We start from the raw sequence: 15901 nt of genomic DNA on the forward strand, positions 1-15901 counted from the left end.
CTGTGTGCCTATTAGTTTAAGTCGATGTAAACTGAAAGAGAAGAATATTTGAGAAAAGAAGGAATTTAGTGAAACATATGAAAAGGAAAATATATCACAGTGGCGAACTGTGAATCGAAATTACGACTGTATTGGCTCTTGATGGGATTTTCATCGCTTACCGTGACGGTGAACATTGTATTGTATATGAAGGTGAAGTTTGTATACTGGTGAGTACGGGGTGTCATACCATAACATTTTGATTTTTAACACGAAGAGAGAGGACATTTATAGGAATTATAGCTTCACGTACCAAGGTAGGTGGCAGGGCAGACACCTTTAATCCTGGAGCAAGGTACAATTTACAGTTGCAATAGTTTTACTGTTTCTGATGAAGCCTCACACAACTGACGAATTCAGAAATATATAAGTAAGTAAAATTATAATTCGAAAACCCTAGAAACACCAGTTAATGATCCAACAATAAAGGAACGTATACAGAAAATTTGTGACTGGAATGTACGACAATGCAAAACTGGATAAGGAAAACTGAAACACTTAGAATCTAGTACCGCAGGTAGACATTATGCCGACTGACAATGAAATAAATAACATAAATTTATGCAGTAAGAGTGATGTAATACTTACAGTACGATAGCAGGGTGTTGAACCAACATTACGTACTGCACGCCGAGAAAGTAAGCAAACATGAGAGAGACTAACGCGACTGGTGGACGTGTTTATTAGACAGATATAAAAACATTCGTGCTGGATACGAAGACCTGAACGACAGCGGTAGGTCGTTAATAGGCTGACAGCTGTACAATACAACAAAAAAGTTTTTGAAAACAGCTGCAAATCGCACTTACAAGGAAAACTCCGTATCGCACTGCCTTCAGATTTAGTAGTAAGATGGCCAGTGGATAGCCCGTCTAAAACTGAACGCAGATCAAGCATGAAAACAGGAAGTAGTTCACTGAACGGTGAAAATAGAAACAAAATAGAAACAGTGAACGGTCTAAGCTCTAGATGTGCAGCAACGAATGGCGTTTTGTAGCAGGTATCGCGTCGTGGTTACGTGGTAACGGTGTTGGATTTTGCAGGAGGAGACCTGTGTTCAAATCTCGCTCGTACCACAATTCTTTTTTCACGAAATTATGAACTTTCCGTGCGCTCACTGAAGTGTCTCTTCTCCTTCTGTTGCCTTGATAATTGTCATACAATACATTTGTTATAGAATATGTCATGTGGTAAGAATACATTACCGTCGCATGTAAATGTGATGAATAGTGAGAGCAGGCGAAATGCCACATCGACCTTTCACAGAAATGAAAACAACAAATAAGCGGATGTGAACTACGTTACAACAAAGGAATCTAAAAGTCAGAACTTGCAAAATGCAACGCTAGGGTCATAGGATGAGGCACTTGTGTAGAACAAATAGGAGGTACGTACGTCTGGAGGTCCCTTTCTTACACCTGGCTCGGATAATTCATAATTTTGTGAAAAAAGAAAACCTGGGGCATGAGCGAGATTTGAGCATGGATCTCCCCCGTCGTAGCCCAATACTGCAACCGCATAACGACGACGCCGCAGCTACGAAAGTATGCTCATTCTGTATATCTTGTATTCGGACCGTTCGTTGTTTCTGTTTTGCTTTTTTTCACATTTTATTACACCTTCTTCTTGTTTTCATGCTTGATCTGTGTTCAGATCTTAAGACTAAATCTGAGGGGGGGGGGGGGGGTGGGTGCAATGTTGAGTTTCCCTTGCTAGTATTTTTATTTACCGGCTTCACTCTTCATATGAACAACAGCATCATCAAAATATACACTTTACATATTGTTGATAATCTAAAGGTTGCGTTTAAAGTTGTCCTGCAACACTGAAGATTGAAGTTCTTGTACTATAGTACTTAGACTTACATTTAAAGTACGTTTGATTTACAGTAGTAAATGTCGTCATTAGCTACTATTTGATTCGTCGTTGTAATTAGAGTTCCTTTTCTTCAGTATTCTATAGTAGGTAATTACTTGTAAACGGATGCGTTATTACGCATTCAACATTATTTGAATAGTGTAAATATTTTTGCGATGTCCATAAATCATATTTTAATTTTAGTTTGTGCTATATTTTCCTGTGAGAACAGTAGTAAACTGAAGTCACGGTCGAACGTAGATAACTGAGAGAGGCTGGACATTCAGGCATTGAAAGGAAAACTTAATTTCCGACGTTTCGACCGCTAATTTGACTAGAAGCTATTTTAACTGAGTTGGGAAAGCAAGAGCGCTGACGGACCGACGAGGCCGCATCCTGTTTAAGCTAAAATGAAGTTTTATCCCTTTCTGGAAAGGCTGGCCGTGGTTATAGAGTCGAAAATAACACCATCTATTAACAAACGCAGCACGAATGACACAAGGAACCCTTCCAGCGTGCGTTACATGGCTATGTATATTTCAAGATAAATATTAACATTTCAGAACTGCAAAAAATATTACGTGTCACAAAGAATATTTTTTGGAAACAAGAGAGGAACAAGAAGCATCAAAAAGGTAGAGAGATCGCTCCAAAACTAATCAAATCTAAAAACTATAACACAACTTCTAATATTTTTGATTACCTATTGGAACAATCATTTATTTTGGTCCTTGATGAACCTGAAGTGTAAGGAGAGCATATTTCCAATTCCTTTTTCTAATAGCAGAATTTTTCAACTAAGAGCTCTTCTGACACATCCTTCAGACGTACAAAAGAATAGGCAAAACAGATAATGTAATGTGGGGATTTTTGTTAGTTGTGAACATCACGTCCGAATATGCTTTGGTGGTTACGCTCAGTTCTATTTATTCGTGATTAGTCATCCATTACTTCTTCTAGTGGGTTAATGTTCCGATACCTGCATGCTGACAACAGTTAACTTGTGTAATTATCTCGTTCTGTGCATTCTCCTGAACTTATGACTTCCTACTGCTCACTGTGTTACGCGTTGCCTTAAAGCTTATAACAAGAACGTAGTACTCCTCCAAGGATATTTTCCAGCATACACATTTACTCATTATTTTATATGTCTATTTACTTTTAGAACTTTTTCTCCAATATATTCAACTTCCTACGTCCAGAATGTTTTATTGTCCATGTTTCAGAACCATACAGGACTGAACAAGTAATATGGAGAGTCAAATAAGACCTTGGACACTTATTTAGGAGTACTGGCCATCTAATCCTTCCTGTTCATTTAGATGTAGGTCTCCCTAAATCTCTTAAGAAGTCGCCCTCCGCAGCTGCGTGGTCAGCATGTCTGACTGCCATGCAAACGACCCAGATATAATTCCCGCTACTGCCAGTGATGATGCTTTGGTGTAAGGACTGAAAGGGGGTGCCCTCAGTCTCGAGCTGCCAATTGACGAGCTCCTTGTGTCGGAAGTAGCGGCTCCAAGGTCTGGAAAACTGACAACGGCCGAGAGAGTGCGGTGCTGACTACAGACCCCATGCCCCTTTGTAACGCATCCGAATGTCGCCATTGGCAGAGGACGAAACGGCGACCCGTCTCATGGCGGAGCTGGTAAATAACTTGGAAGCTTAAAGCAAATGTTGGTTTCTGTGAAAAGGACACGATTCCATTATACATCCTTTCTCGACCCTAGCAGGTGCCCCGTCCTTAATAACCTCGTCGTTGAATGAAAACTAAACACCAATCTTTCTTCTTCCTTTCGTATAGGACTGCGCATCACACTGATTATTTCAAAACCTTTTTACTAAACTGCAGGCCAATATTACATAGATATTTTTCCGAGTAAATGTTACACCACGTGTATGTAGTTCAAAGGTTTGGCAACCGTTTCTGGTCCATTCCGACAGTTATTTCTGCCAAATAGCATGATCAACACCTAAAACGTATGAAAAATTCTAGGTTGACCCGTGGTGCTCAAGTCACATTAGACTGCAGGTTCTCCTGTAACAGCGTGGATATGTGGGCTCGAAGGACTCAGAAAGGAAAGTTTGTATCGCCCGCATGCCTAGTATAGTGATGCAACGAACCTTAGTGACCAACAAAGTTTGAATTTATTCTTTGGCCAACTTGTATTGTTTCGTTTATTAAACAGGTTAGTGCTGCGCTTCTTGACGGTTCACTGTCACAAAGTGTTTAGCTCAGCGTCAGTGTAATCCCCTACACAGGGGATGAGCGTAGCGGATCAGATGCAGAAATTCTGCATCGACCCTCTGGGCAAGGTCCTAATGGAGGTAGTTTGCTGTTACCATCGTCCGACCTTCTATGAAGTGTCAAGTGTGTATCTGTGTCGATTTTATGACTGTAATGAGTGATGGTGCAGTGTAATGTTGGCTTTGTGTTGTTCTGGGTATAGAGAAGGATGAGGGGGAAACCCCGTGTCTTCACATCGCCTACTCCTCTCAAACTGTACCTAGAGGGGCGCTGACTAACATGCCCCCACTTGATGAGACACTGCGGCAAGGCCAAATACTGGCAGGGAAAATTTTCCACCACGAGGATTAGAATCGGCTTACCACCAAGTCGAGGGCGTACTTTAGCGATTTCGGCTATTTTTATTTTATTTTTATTTTTCCTTTGTTTTTTTTTAACTTTTTCCGTCCTTATGCTCGCCAGACTGTACCAACATCTGCTAGCTTTAGTCACCTATATTCGTAAGTTCTTGAATTAACAAAACTCTTTTTCTGGAAATGAACTAAAGCTTACACCGCGGTGATAAGTCATGGGACAGAGATACGCACACAAACAGATGGCAGTAGTATCGCGTACACAAGTTATAAATGGGCATTGGCGGAGCTTTCGTTTGTACTCAGGTGGTTCATGTGAAAAGCTTTCCGGCCACACGGCGAGAGTTAAAAGACTTCGAACGCGGAATAGTAGTTGGAGCTAGGCGCAAGGAACATTCCATTTCGGAAATCGTTAGGGCACTCAATACTCCGAGATCCACAGTGTCAAGAGTGTGCCGAGAACATCAAATTAGAGGCACTACCTCTCACCTCGAATAACACAGCGGCCGACGGCCTTCATTTAACGACCGAGAGCAGTTGCGTTAGCTTACAGTTGTCAGTGCTAACAGACAAGCAAAACTGCGTGAAATAACCGCTGAAATCAGTGTTGGACGTACGAAAAACGTATCCTTTAGGACAGTGGGGCCAAATGTGGCGTTAAGGGGCTGTGGCAGCAGACGACCGACGCGAGTGTCTTTGCTAACAGCACGACATCGCCTGCAGCGCATCTACTGGGCTCGTGACCATTACGGTTGGACCCAAGACGACTGGAAAACCGTGGCCTGCTCAGATGAGTACCGGTTTTAGTTACTACGAGCTGATGGTAGGATTCGAGTGTGGCTCACACCTCACGAAACCATGGAACCAAAATGTCAACAAGGCACTGTGCAAGCTGGTGGTGATTCGACAGTGGTGTGGGCTGTGTTTACACGAAGTGCATTGGGTTCTCTGGTTATGTTGGGCTACTTTAGAGATCCCTTTAAGCCATTCATTGACATTTTGTTCCCAAACAGCGATGGAATTTTTATAGAGGACAAGGTGCCATGTCACCTGGCCACAACAGTTCACGATTGGTTTGAAGAACATTCTGGACAATTCGAGCAAATGATTTGGCCTGACTTGAATCTCATCCATGGGACATAATCGAGAGGACAGTTCGTGCACAAAATCCTGCATCGACGTCACTTTCTCAATTATGGGTCCAAGGTGGTTGGTGCAGCATGGACTTCCAATGACAACGACTTGAGTACAAGCCACGTCGTGTTGCTGCAACTATGCCGGGAAAAAGAGGTCTGTCACAATATTAGGCGGTATCCTGTGACTTTTGTCACCTCAGTGTATATTTCTTCAGAAGCGTAATTTATGAGTGAACTCAGCTGCCCCCCCCCCCCCCTCTATCTCTCTCTCTCTCTCTCTCTCTCTCTCTCTCTCTTTTTAAGTGGCTTGAAAAGCTTTCGCTATCGTGTCGTTCAGACGTGGCAAGAAGTGGTATATAAAGTGGGATGCAAATAAAGTAAGCTTCTTGAACGTAACAGAGTTCTTCTTAAAAACAGAAGTAAAATAAAATATTATGTTTTTTCGTTAGACGTCTGTTCCTATATTCCTGGAGAGACCAGGTGACGTATTATTAAAGTAAAACTTTTGAACATGAGCTGAACATGTTTCTGCTATCCCAAGTGATGGCGAGTTATACACATTCTCATGACAAAGTATAAAGATGGAAGTTTTGATAAGACTGTGTACCTTTATGGAATTTCTTTTTAACTTAAAATATTCTTCTGCCACATAAATCATAAAAACATCTAACGTTGCAACGTTAGTTTTTAATAATATAGTTCGCCAAATTTTCAAGCAGTTAAGCATAACTGTTGTGTTTCATGATAGGGTATAAGCTCCAGTCTGGATAGAACACCTCCTGAATGGATATTGCAGCTTCTGACGTCCTGTTGATAACCGCTAGTTTTTCCTTATTTTCTTCGTGTCCTGTTCCATATTTTAATATGATTTTTGCAGACAAAGGTATGTGCTGGTGTGATGGCAGTGGAGGGTGTGAGGCTTCAGTTTAATCTTGTACAGTTTTTCTCACCTTACGATCTTTTCATTGACAATATCGTACCATACAGATATCAGATCTGACGTGAGGATATTGTTGTTTATGTCCTCCTAGATATTTTTCCAAATTTTGGTTGGCTATTTCATCTCTATAGAGTTTTGTGTTTGTCTCCTAGTCAGTGAGCTGTATAACTTGGAAGTGGCATACCGGCGAGGGGCATCTTGTACGTAACTCAATTCCGTATAATATTTACGAACATACGCCAGTTCTACATTAGTGTCCCACGTATATTGGCGCCCTGTGGTCTTTCGGGGCGAAGGTAGTCAACAGGTATTTGATCATGCCATTGCAGTCGCTCTGCAGCATTTTAGAAGTTTGTTTTATAAACATTACAGTACACTGAGAACGGACATCCTTAACACCTAAACCGTCGTCACTGAGAGCCAAAGTCATCGTACGGAGTGAGGCTTTCAGTATGTTCCTCTCCACAATAGCAGTACACGACTGCCAAAATTGTTTGTGCAATGTCAGAAGTAATTGCTAGTACAGCCCTCGTGTGTTATGTCTTGCTGAGAGTATAAGTATTTACAAATAGCACACTTTGAAAACTATTTAGTGACCGGTTTGTGTTCTCTTTCAGCGTAGCTCTTAACGCATTGAGCTTATGCTCCCAGTTCAACGTAAGCATGTCATGCAGATTCGGTGTCAATATCATTCCTAACCAGTTCACTTTGTCAGTTCTTTGTAGCCAGGTTGTTTCCATATGATCGCTGTTCGTATGGACAAAATCTTGGATTTGTGATGATTTAACATCACACAGCAGGTGTTGGCATAAGCCGTAACAGTCTTTCGAATTGTTTCGATTTCTTGACTCGTGTTGACAAGAACGCTTACATCATCCGCATTCGCGTGGCAGACCGTTTTGATGTTGAAAAATTCTACTCCTTATAGATTTAAGTGCTGGTAGAAAAGTAGCCGATCAACAGCTATACTGTACAGGGTCATAGATAAAGTTCAGCCTTGTCGAATAGATTGATTGATCGGCACGAGGTTCATTAACGGACCACTGATCTTCATTCTGGACTGTGTTCCGACAATGCATTTATCAATCAAATGTGAGAACCGAGCATTAAATTCCATTCTACTCATCACACTTAACAAACATTTGTGGTTAATTCTATTAAAAGCTTTATTAAAAAGTAAAAACATCAGTGCAATTTGACATGTGCATCTATGTTCCAGTGCCAGCTCCCGTGTGAAATGGTCCTAATATCTTTCCGAGGAGTGGTTTCATATTGGCATTTAACACACATGTGAAAATTTTAAAGTTATCGGTCGAAAGTCTCTCATCGTGGTGTTCTGTGCCAATGAGTACGACCATGTCTTCAGTGAATTCTGTCGGAAAGCCATCGTCCTCCAACAGTTCGGTATACGTTATTGTTAGATCGTGGCCAGTAACGTTCCAAAATATTGCATAAAACTCGACTGGTATGCCACCTGTTCCCGCTGCTTTGTTCCGTGCAGACACCGTAATTGTTGTTTTTATTTCTTCTTCCGCTATGTTTTCTAGAAGCTCTTCGTTATCCTCGGTATTTACTGTTGGTCGTATACTGGAGAGGAAAATTTCGTCGTTGTCGGGTCTGCCACTGATTCAGAATAGAGATCAATGTAGTATCGTACAATATGCTGCTTAATTGCACTTCGGTCATCGCAGCTATTTCCTTGTTTATCGCGCGGGTGTTAAAGGATTTACTGTTTGCCTCTTTTGGATTCCCTTATCATGTGATGTACCGAAATATTTTCTTGACTGATATATGTTCCGATATGCTCTTGCACTTTTTTGCCTTCGAAAGACTGCCGTATCAAAGTAGCAATTTTCTCTTTGGTGCGTTTTATTCGCAGGCTACTTACTGCCAAATTCGTTGGTTCATTGTAAAAGAGTCGTAGGTATAGAAAAACAGTATTCTTGCGACTGTTTCCGCCAGTAGGCTTTTATTAGGGCAATTTGAATCGTACATTTTCTTATTTGCGGTTTTGCAGTTTGAATCCACCAGACAATACGCATCTCGGCTGGCACCGGAAGCATCGTGCCCATGTCTCTGTGATTGCTTGATGCAGTTCCTTATCATTCAGGAGCGAAAGGCTTAGTTGCCAGACATCTCGCCCCAGCCCAGGAAGCATTGCTGTTTGATGTTGTGCGGCATGATGTGATAGACACAGTGGTTTGAAAAATTAATTAGCCATATCTCGCAGTCAATCACATTATGTACAAAATCTTTAGTGGCGTAAATCCTTGTCTAGTCTACTTGTGGAGGTGCTACTGACATACGTATGGTCTTAGATCGTGGGCGGAGGTGTATCCATGTGTCTGTTTAGTCTAATCTGGTCGTTAAGACATTCAACTCATCAAAGAAATTAAAATTACGGCATTCATCTTCCCAACGCAAAACACAACTAAAATCTCCTCCTAAAATTACTTTAGCTCAGATATCTGTAAGTAGATTCACTATTTCGTCACGAGACAAAGCGCTTCTTCCGCGTTGACCTGTGGAGGCAGTCGGGACATAAATATTTACTAAGAGCAAGTTGTGTATTTTTGCCGCAATCCCTCTGCCAGTTTCGAGTATAGATTGTGCTTTGCATGGTATACCCATCTTATACAACACGTTGACTGCCACGGTAAAAATTAGTAAACTGTTCGCAGAAGCCATGTTAAACGGTTCATACAATCTGATTGGTCATCTTATTTGTAGTCCAACTTTATCATCGAAACTTAAAGAACTTTTTTCTTGGCTGGAAAATAGAGCCTCCGAGTTATCTCGTAGTTGCGGTACGGGGTAGAACGTTCAACTCAGACGCCAACTACACGATAACTCGCTGTCAGTAATCACTCACCAGCCTGCGTGTTTCGAAATAGGTTCGACAGTACCATCCATGTCTTCGTTGTAAGTGAGGTATCAGTTGTTCAGTCTTCGTTGTAAATGGTTCCCTCACGTTTACCGTTATCTGCTCTCAATTTTTCCCGTAAAATAGCTACTAATAAGGGAAATTGAGCGATGTAGCACTTGCATAGCCAACTAACATGAACGAATAGGAATGGGACGAGTTCGTGGAGGAATTTTCGTATGGTGGAAGTCACTAAGAACCACCTTCACTTGAGCATTCAAGTGAGGATTCAGATGGAGTCAGCAGTAAATACAATGAAGAAGATGAGCAAGTTGGTCCAGTAGCAAGTACCACGAATGACAGTGACGAGGGGGTGACATTCCTCAAGATCAACCCGTATATGCGTTCAACGAAGATGTGGGACTGAAATTAGAGTTACACAATTTTGGCTTCAATGCAATTGTTGATTTTTTTTTCCAAAGAGCTCCTAATATCATTATGTGAACAAACAATTCTACATGTGAGACAGGAAGCAGAAAAACATGGGAGGAGAAGATCAACCATGTTCTAGAGATGGAAGAATACAGATGCTCTGGAAAGAAAAGTGTTTCCGGGACCGTAGTTGCATATGGGACATTGTTGTTTTCCGCCGACAGAACATTACTGGAGCACAAATCCTTTTTATAATGTCACGTTCTGGAGATCTGTTATGAGCAAAAACAGATTTCAGCTGTTACTGATATATCTACACTTATCAGATAACTCATTGCAATCGAATGACCGACTCTACAAATTTAGACCAGTTTTGGACCGTTTCAGTAGTATCATGAGCCATATGACGTTCCGGACAAGACTCTCTGCATTGACGAATCAATGGTTTTGTGGCGCGGCCGTCTGTTTTCCAGCAGTATATCGAGAACAGGAAACACAGGTATGGTGTAAACTTTATGAACTCTGTAAATCTGATGGTGTGGTTCCCAAAACAAAAATCTACTGCGGTAAGTCACAGGAGAAGGCCGAGATGGGTCATGAATATGTAAATTGTTTTACACCTCATGGAAGCTTTCTTGAACACAGTATGTTTCGTATGGATAATTTTTATAATTCTGTATCACTTAAAAACGGTTGTCAACTTACAAAACAAACATGTGCGAAACATTACGCGACAACAGAAAGGAAAAAGCAAAATAGTTAGGTATCATGAAACTGAACAAAGGTCAGATGCCGTGGAAAAGAAATGACAATGTTGCTGTTTGCAAATGGAAGGACAAAAGGGAAGTCCTCACCATTTCTAATATGCACCGTGCCGAAATGATGGAAGTCCGCAATCGAAACGGCAAAGATGCCATTCCATTGTTGCCTTGAAACCAAACATAGTTTTTGTTAGTTGTGAATATCATGTCCGAAAATGTTTTGGTGGTTACGCTCAGGTCTATTTACTCGTGATTAGTCATCCATTACTTCGTCTAGTGGCCTAATGTTCCGATACCTGCATACTGACAACAGTTAACTTGTAATTATCTCGTTCTGTGCACTCTCCTGAACTTATGACTTCCTACTGCTCGCTGTGTTACGCGTTGCCTTAAAGCTTATAACAAGAACGCAGTAATCCTCCAAGGATATTTTTCAGCATATACAATTACTCATTATTTTGTATATCCATTTACTTTTAGAACTTTTTCTACAATATATTCAACGTCCTACGTCTAGAATGTTTTACTGTCCATGTTTCAGAACCATAGAGGACTGAACAAGTAAGATGGATAGTCAAATAAGACCCTGGACACTTATTTGGGAGTACTGGCCATTTAATCCTCCCTGTTCATTTAGATGTAGGTACAATGGAATGGAAGGTGTTGATCAGTCATATCAAATGATATCGTATTATTTAGCACTGCCAAAAACTATGAAGTGGCTGGGAAAGCTTGCTGTACATCAAATGGAAATTTATCTGCAGAATGCCCATCGGTTTTATAATGAAACAGCAGAAAGGAGTGTCGAGTTTCTAGCTTTTAGAGGAAAATTTATTACGGCACTGATTGGGTATAAGATGCCAGACACCCAGAATAAAATCAAGACAGATGGAAACTTTCAGTATTCAGAGGAAATATATGCCACCGAGAAAAAAGTGCGGCCAACAAAGCCTGCAGAGAATGCACGCAACAATAGAAACGCCGTGAATCGTGATACGTTTGTCTCATTTGTGAAGAAACGCCGGGTCTTTGCATGGAAGCATGCTTCAAGACGTATCATCAATAAGAAAACTTCATTTTCATTACCACTAATGACTTAAAGGACACATTTTACGTTTAAAGCTAAAATATTTGTATGCAATTTTGTATGCACTTTTCTATTGGCTTATTCCAAGTGAGAAAATAAAAATTCTGTTCCACCGCGCCTAGATGATTTACTATACCTGTCCCTGGCCGCCTTCAGCTATAAATCGCACTGGTACTTTTGCCGCAGTCCCTCTTCCAGTTTCGAGTATAGATCGTGCTTTGCATGCTATTCCCACCTTATACATTATTGCTCTTCCGCGTTCCTGTCCCATGTTCATGATAACATCGTGTCCAAAGGCGTTGGCGATTTTATTTGTGACCACCTCTTGAAGCATAGCTACGTCCACATCAGCTGCATATAAATAATCCCGTAGGCATTTCACGTTGATATCAGAGTCAATTCTGTTAATATTAATGGATGCTATCCTATATGCTTGCATAAATGTAAGGTGCCTATTCCTGACCGGTATCGTCGGGACTACGCAGGCAGTCTGACAGGAACGTAGGTGTCTGATAGGTCCATGGGTTCTTCTGTCTTTCTTATCATGCACTTTCATATAAACATCCCCGGTAGCGGTGTGGCATTGTCTTTTGCTTACACTTTCCACGTCGAAACCTCCTGTGCCGCCTTTCTTAAGTATTTTCTTTGTGTGCTCCAGTTTCCTCGTAATTCCTGTGTTTATCGAGCCTGTGCTTCCGTGTTCGCGGGCTGCTGGCTGCGATGATGCTTATCTGTTGTCAACAGACCTATTGATATGTTGTCGTTTTTGATCTCTTTGCCACCTTCTTCGGGACAGGCAATTATACTTGACCGGACTGCTGTCTCCATTGTCCCATGAGCACTCAGTGTCTCAATGGTACTATTGCTCTGAGTGCGAATAACGTCCGTCTGCTCGGAGATCTTCGTACAGTCTGTTGCAGGCCTGTCTCCTTAGTCCTCAATACCAAGTTTCTGCTTGTCGAAGTCGTCCATCTGTCTGCTTATACTTAGGGTGACCAGATGCAGTTGTTTAAAAAGGAGGACAAACAACTTCAAAAAGGAGGACAAAGGATGACAGAAAGAGAGCACATCAAACGGATCAACTGCAGATGACGATACCACCCGTCAGCTTTGGACAAGTCACGTGATTGCCGGGAATTACCTGTAAAACTAGTAGTTAATTGTTACTGATGGTCAGGTGGTGGTTAACTGAGCAATATAAAAAAATTATAAACATTGATTGTGGTGACAGTGTGGCGTCAATTGTTTTGTTATGTCAACAACACGGAATTGTTTACAAAGCGAAAAAAGTTCAAATGGCTCTGAGCACTATGGGACGTAACATCTGAGGTCATCAGTCCCCTAGGACTTAGAACTACTTAAACCTAACTAACCTAGGGACATCACACACATCCATGCCCCAGGCAGGATTCGAACCTGCGACCGCAGCGGTCGCGCGGTTCCAGACTGTGGCGCCTAGAACTGCTCGGTCACCTCGGCCGGCTTAAGCGAAAAACGTAAGACCGTTCACCTTCCTTCATTCGACGCACCACTACAAACATCTACAATTCAAGCAGCAGCTGACGACATGTAAACTGCACTTTAACCTTCCGAATACAAATAAACTGAATGACTATGAAACAATGAAATACAACCATGACAGTTAATCTGTTGAGTTATTTCTTACCTTCATTGGCCACTGAGACGTACGTTCCAGCTCCACATATCTTACATTCCGCTTCAAATTCATTTCTCGCCGGCCGGTGTGGCCGTGCGGTTAAAGGCGCTTCAGTCTGGAACCGCGTGACCGCTACGGTCGCAGGTTCGAATCCTGCCTCGGGCATGGATGTGTGTGATGTCCTTAGGTTAGTTAGGTTTAATTAGTTCTGAGTTCTAGGCGACTGATGACCTCAGAAGTTAAGTCGCATAGTGCTCAGAGCCATTTGAACCATTTTTGAAATTCATTTCTCCTTTTCTTAAAGCCGGGTATTTGCAGGAAAGGACATCAGAAAATGTACACTTTCGTTTAGGCATATTTTACGTAACTCACTCGGTTAAAAATTACACTCACAAATCACACGTGCACTACAGGAAGCCAAGCCAATACAAAGCGAAGATACGAAACGAAAATTTTAAATAATCGATATTTGTAATCGCTTATAAGTAGATCAACGATAACATCGACGATCCTGGTGCCACCTACTAACACCGTCTTCGTGCGTGTTTATCACGAAGGCTGTGCCAATAGTTAACGTATTTAAGAAAAGAGCAATAGAACTGGACGAATTGTAAATTTAACTGTAAGCCGGACACTGTAAAAATCCGCCCGGACACCGGACAAAGAGCTAAAAAGGAGGACATGTCCGGTTAATCTGGACGACTGGTCACCCTACTTACACTCCGGACGTCTGGTCACCCTACTTATACTGTATTTTGGCTAGAGGCAGCCAGCTCTCTCGCCCTGCTGTGCTGTTCAACTCCGCGCCGAGTACGGCTGGGCCCATTGCACTCGGCCCTGACATCTCTGCGCCTGGCGATGGCGATCTACATGCATTTGTGCCTATGTTATTCTTCCTACTTCATTGTGTTGGTCTTGACGTTGCTATTTGATACCCAGGCATCTGCTCTTTAGATGTCACGTGAGCCGCAAATGACGCACGCCCGCGATTGCCTGTCGTATACCACGAGGGGTTTGAGGCACTGAATCGTGAGAAAAGAAATCACATGTTTCCTTAAATCGATTTTAACTTTTCTGACACTATTGTCAACTTTAAAGAGTTCGTATCCTTGCCATTTCCCGGCTTTGCATACACAGCATTATCGGGGAAATCTTAAGTTTAGCCGACGACTTACTCACGACTCAAACCAATGTTACTGTAAAACTAATCGACTATTTCGAACACTTTTGGAAGTTTAATGCATACGGAAAGAAAAAGTTATCCAAAAATTCCTGTAATTTACACGCCCATCGAGTGCCTGTAAAGTCAGTACTCACAAACTCTACCTGTCAGGTAAAGCAAGCAACAAAGCGCGAAGCGACCACGCGATGCCACCGCGTACTACCGCCACCATCAGTGGACTGACGTGCAATGTAGGTTTGTCAGTAGTGCACATACTCGACCGCTATTCACAAGGAAATGAAGGAAAGCAGATTAGGGTTTAATGTCCAGACAACGATTCAAGGAGAATCACAACTCGGATAGGATCAGATTATACAACTATGAGGAAGGAAGTCGGCTGGATCTTTCCCAACGCATTTTGAGCACTCACGGAAAACCGAAATCAGGATGGGAGGACATACGCCGTCCGTCCAAAATGTTCCGAGACTGGCTTTCCTCCTGGCGAGCTAATACTTGTAAGCAACAAAGGTGCATTCGACCAATCAGTTGTGACCAGGCAGTGTTAAGTAGTGGTCGTGCGACCGTAGTGAGTCAACGTTGTTGCGTCACAAATCGCAGTAGAGCAACATCTCGAAAGCAAACGTTCAAGACGTTCTCCAGAATGTTTTGAAGGAGAGAAAAGTGTGTGCAAAGTTCGTCCCGTGCCCCTTGACTCCCCAAACAAATCATCCTCACATGTAGGCCTGCGGTGACTTGACTGTCATGGAAACGCCACCAGTTCTTACGTGGAAAGAAATATCACGGGTAATGAAACTTGAAGCTATCAATACGAACCTACCACTAAACGACAGAGTTGAGTATGAGTCTCTGACAGTTAACTGAGATCGAGGAAGGTGCAAATGTGACGCGTGAGTTGAACAACAACCGAAAGAAGGACTTCCTGACTGCTCGACATGGTTATACGAGTGTAAAAGTTCTGCACATTGTGCTCAAGTGTGAGGAGACTATGTAGAACACATTAAAAACCGCTATTTTAAATTTTCTCTAGCATTTTTTTTAATAATCTAGCCTCGGAATATTTTGGGCTGGCGGGGTAGATTAGAGTTCTGCTCCTCCAAGATGCAATTCCAGCAATTTAATCGGTGTGTCACCCACCCAGAAAGAAAACATTTGTGTTCGAAGGTTACCATGGCCTCCTTGCAAAAGGCAACCAATGTTGACCATATCAGTAAGTGGTTCGTCACCTGTAACTACCTCGTCGATGGAGCGTTAAAGTTCCCTCTTCATCTTGTATTCTTCCACAAAATTTACTGAAGTTTAATATTAAACATGTAGCTGTTTTTTGCTGCGGCTTATTATTAACCCTGTT

Source organism: Schistocerca serialis, chromosome 3, assembly GCF_023864345.2.
Source record: "Schistocerca serialis cubense isolate TAMUIC-IGC-003099 chromosome 3, iqSchSeri2.2, whole genome shotgun sequence".
NCBI classification, from domain to species: Eukaryota; Metazoa; Arthropoda; class Insecta; order Orthoptera; family Acrididae; genus Schistocerca; species Schistocerca serialis.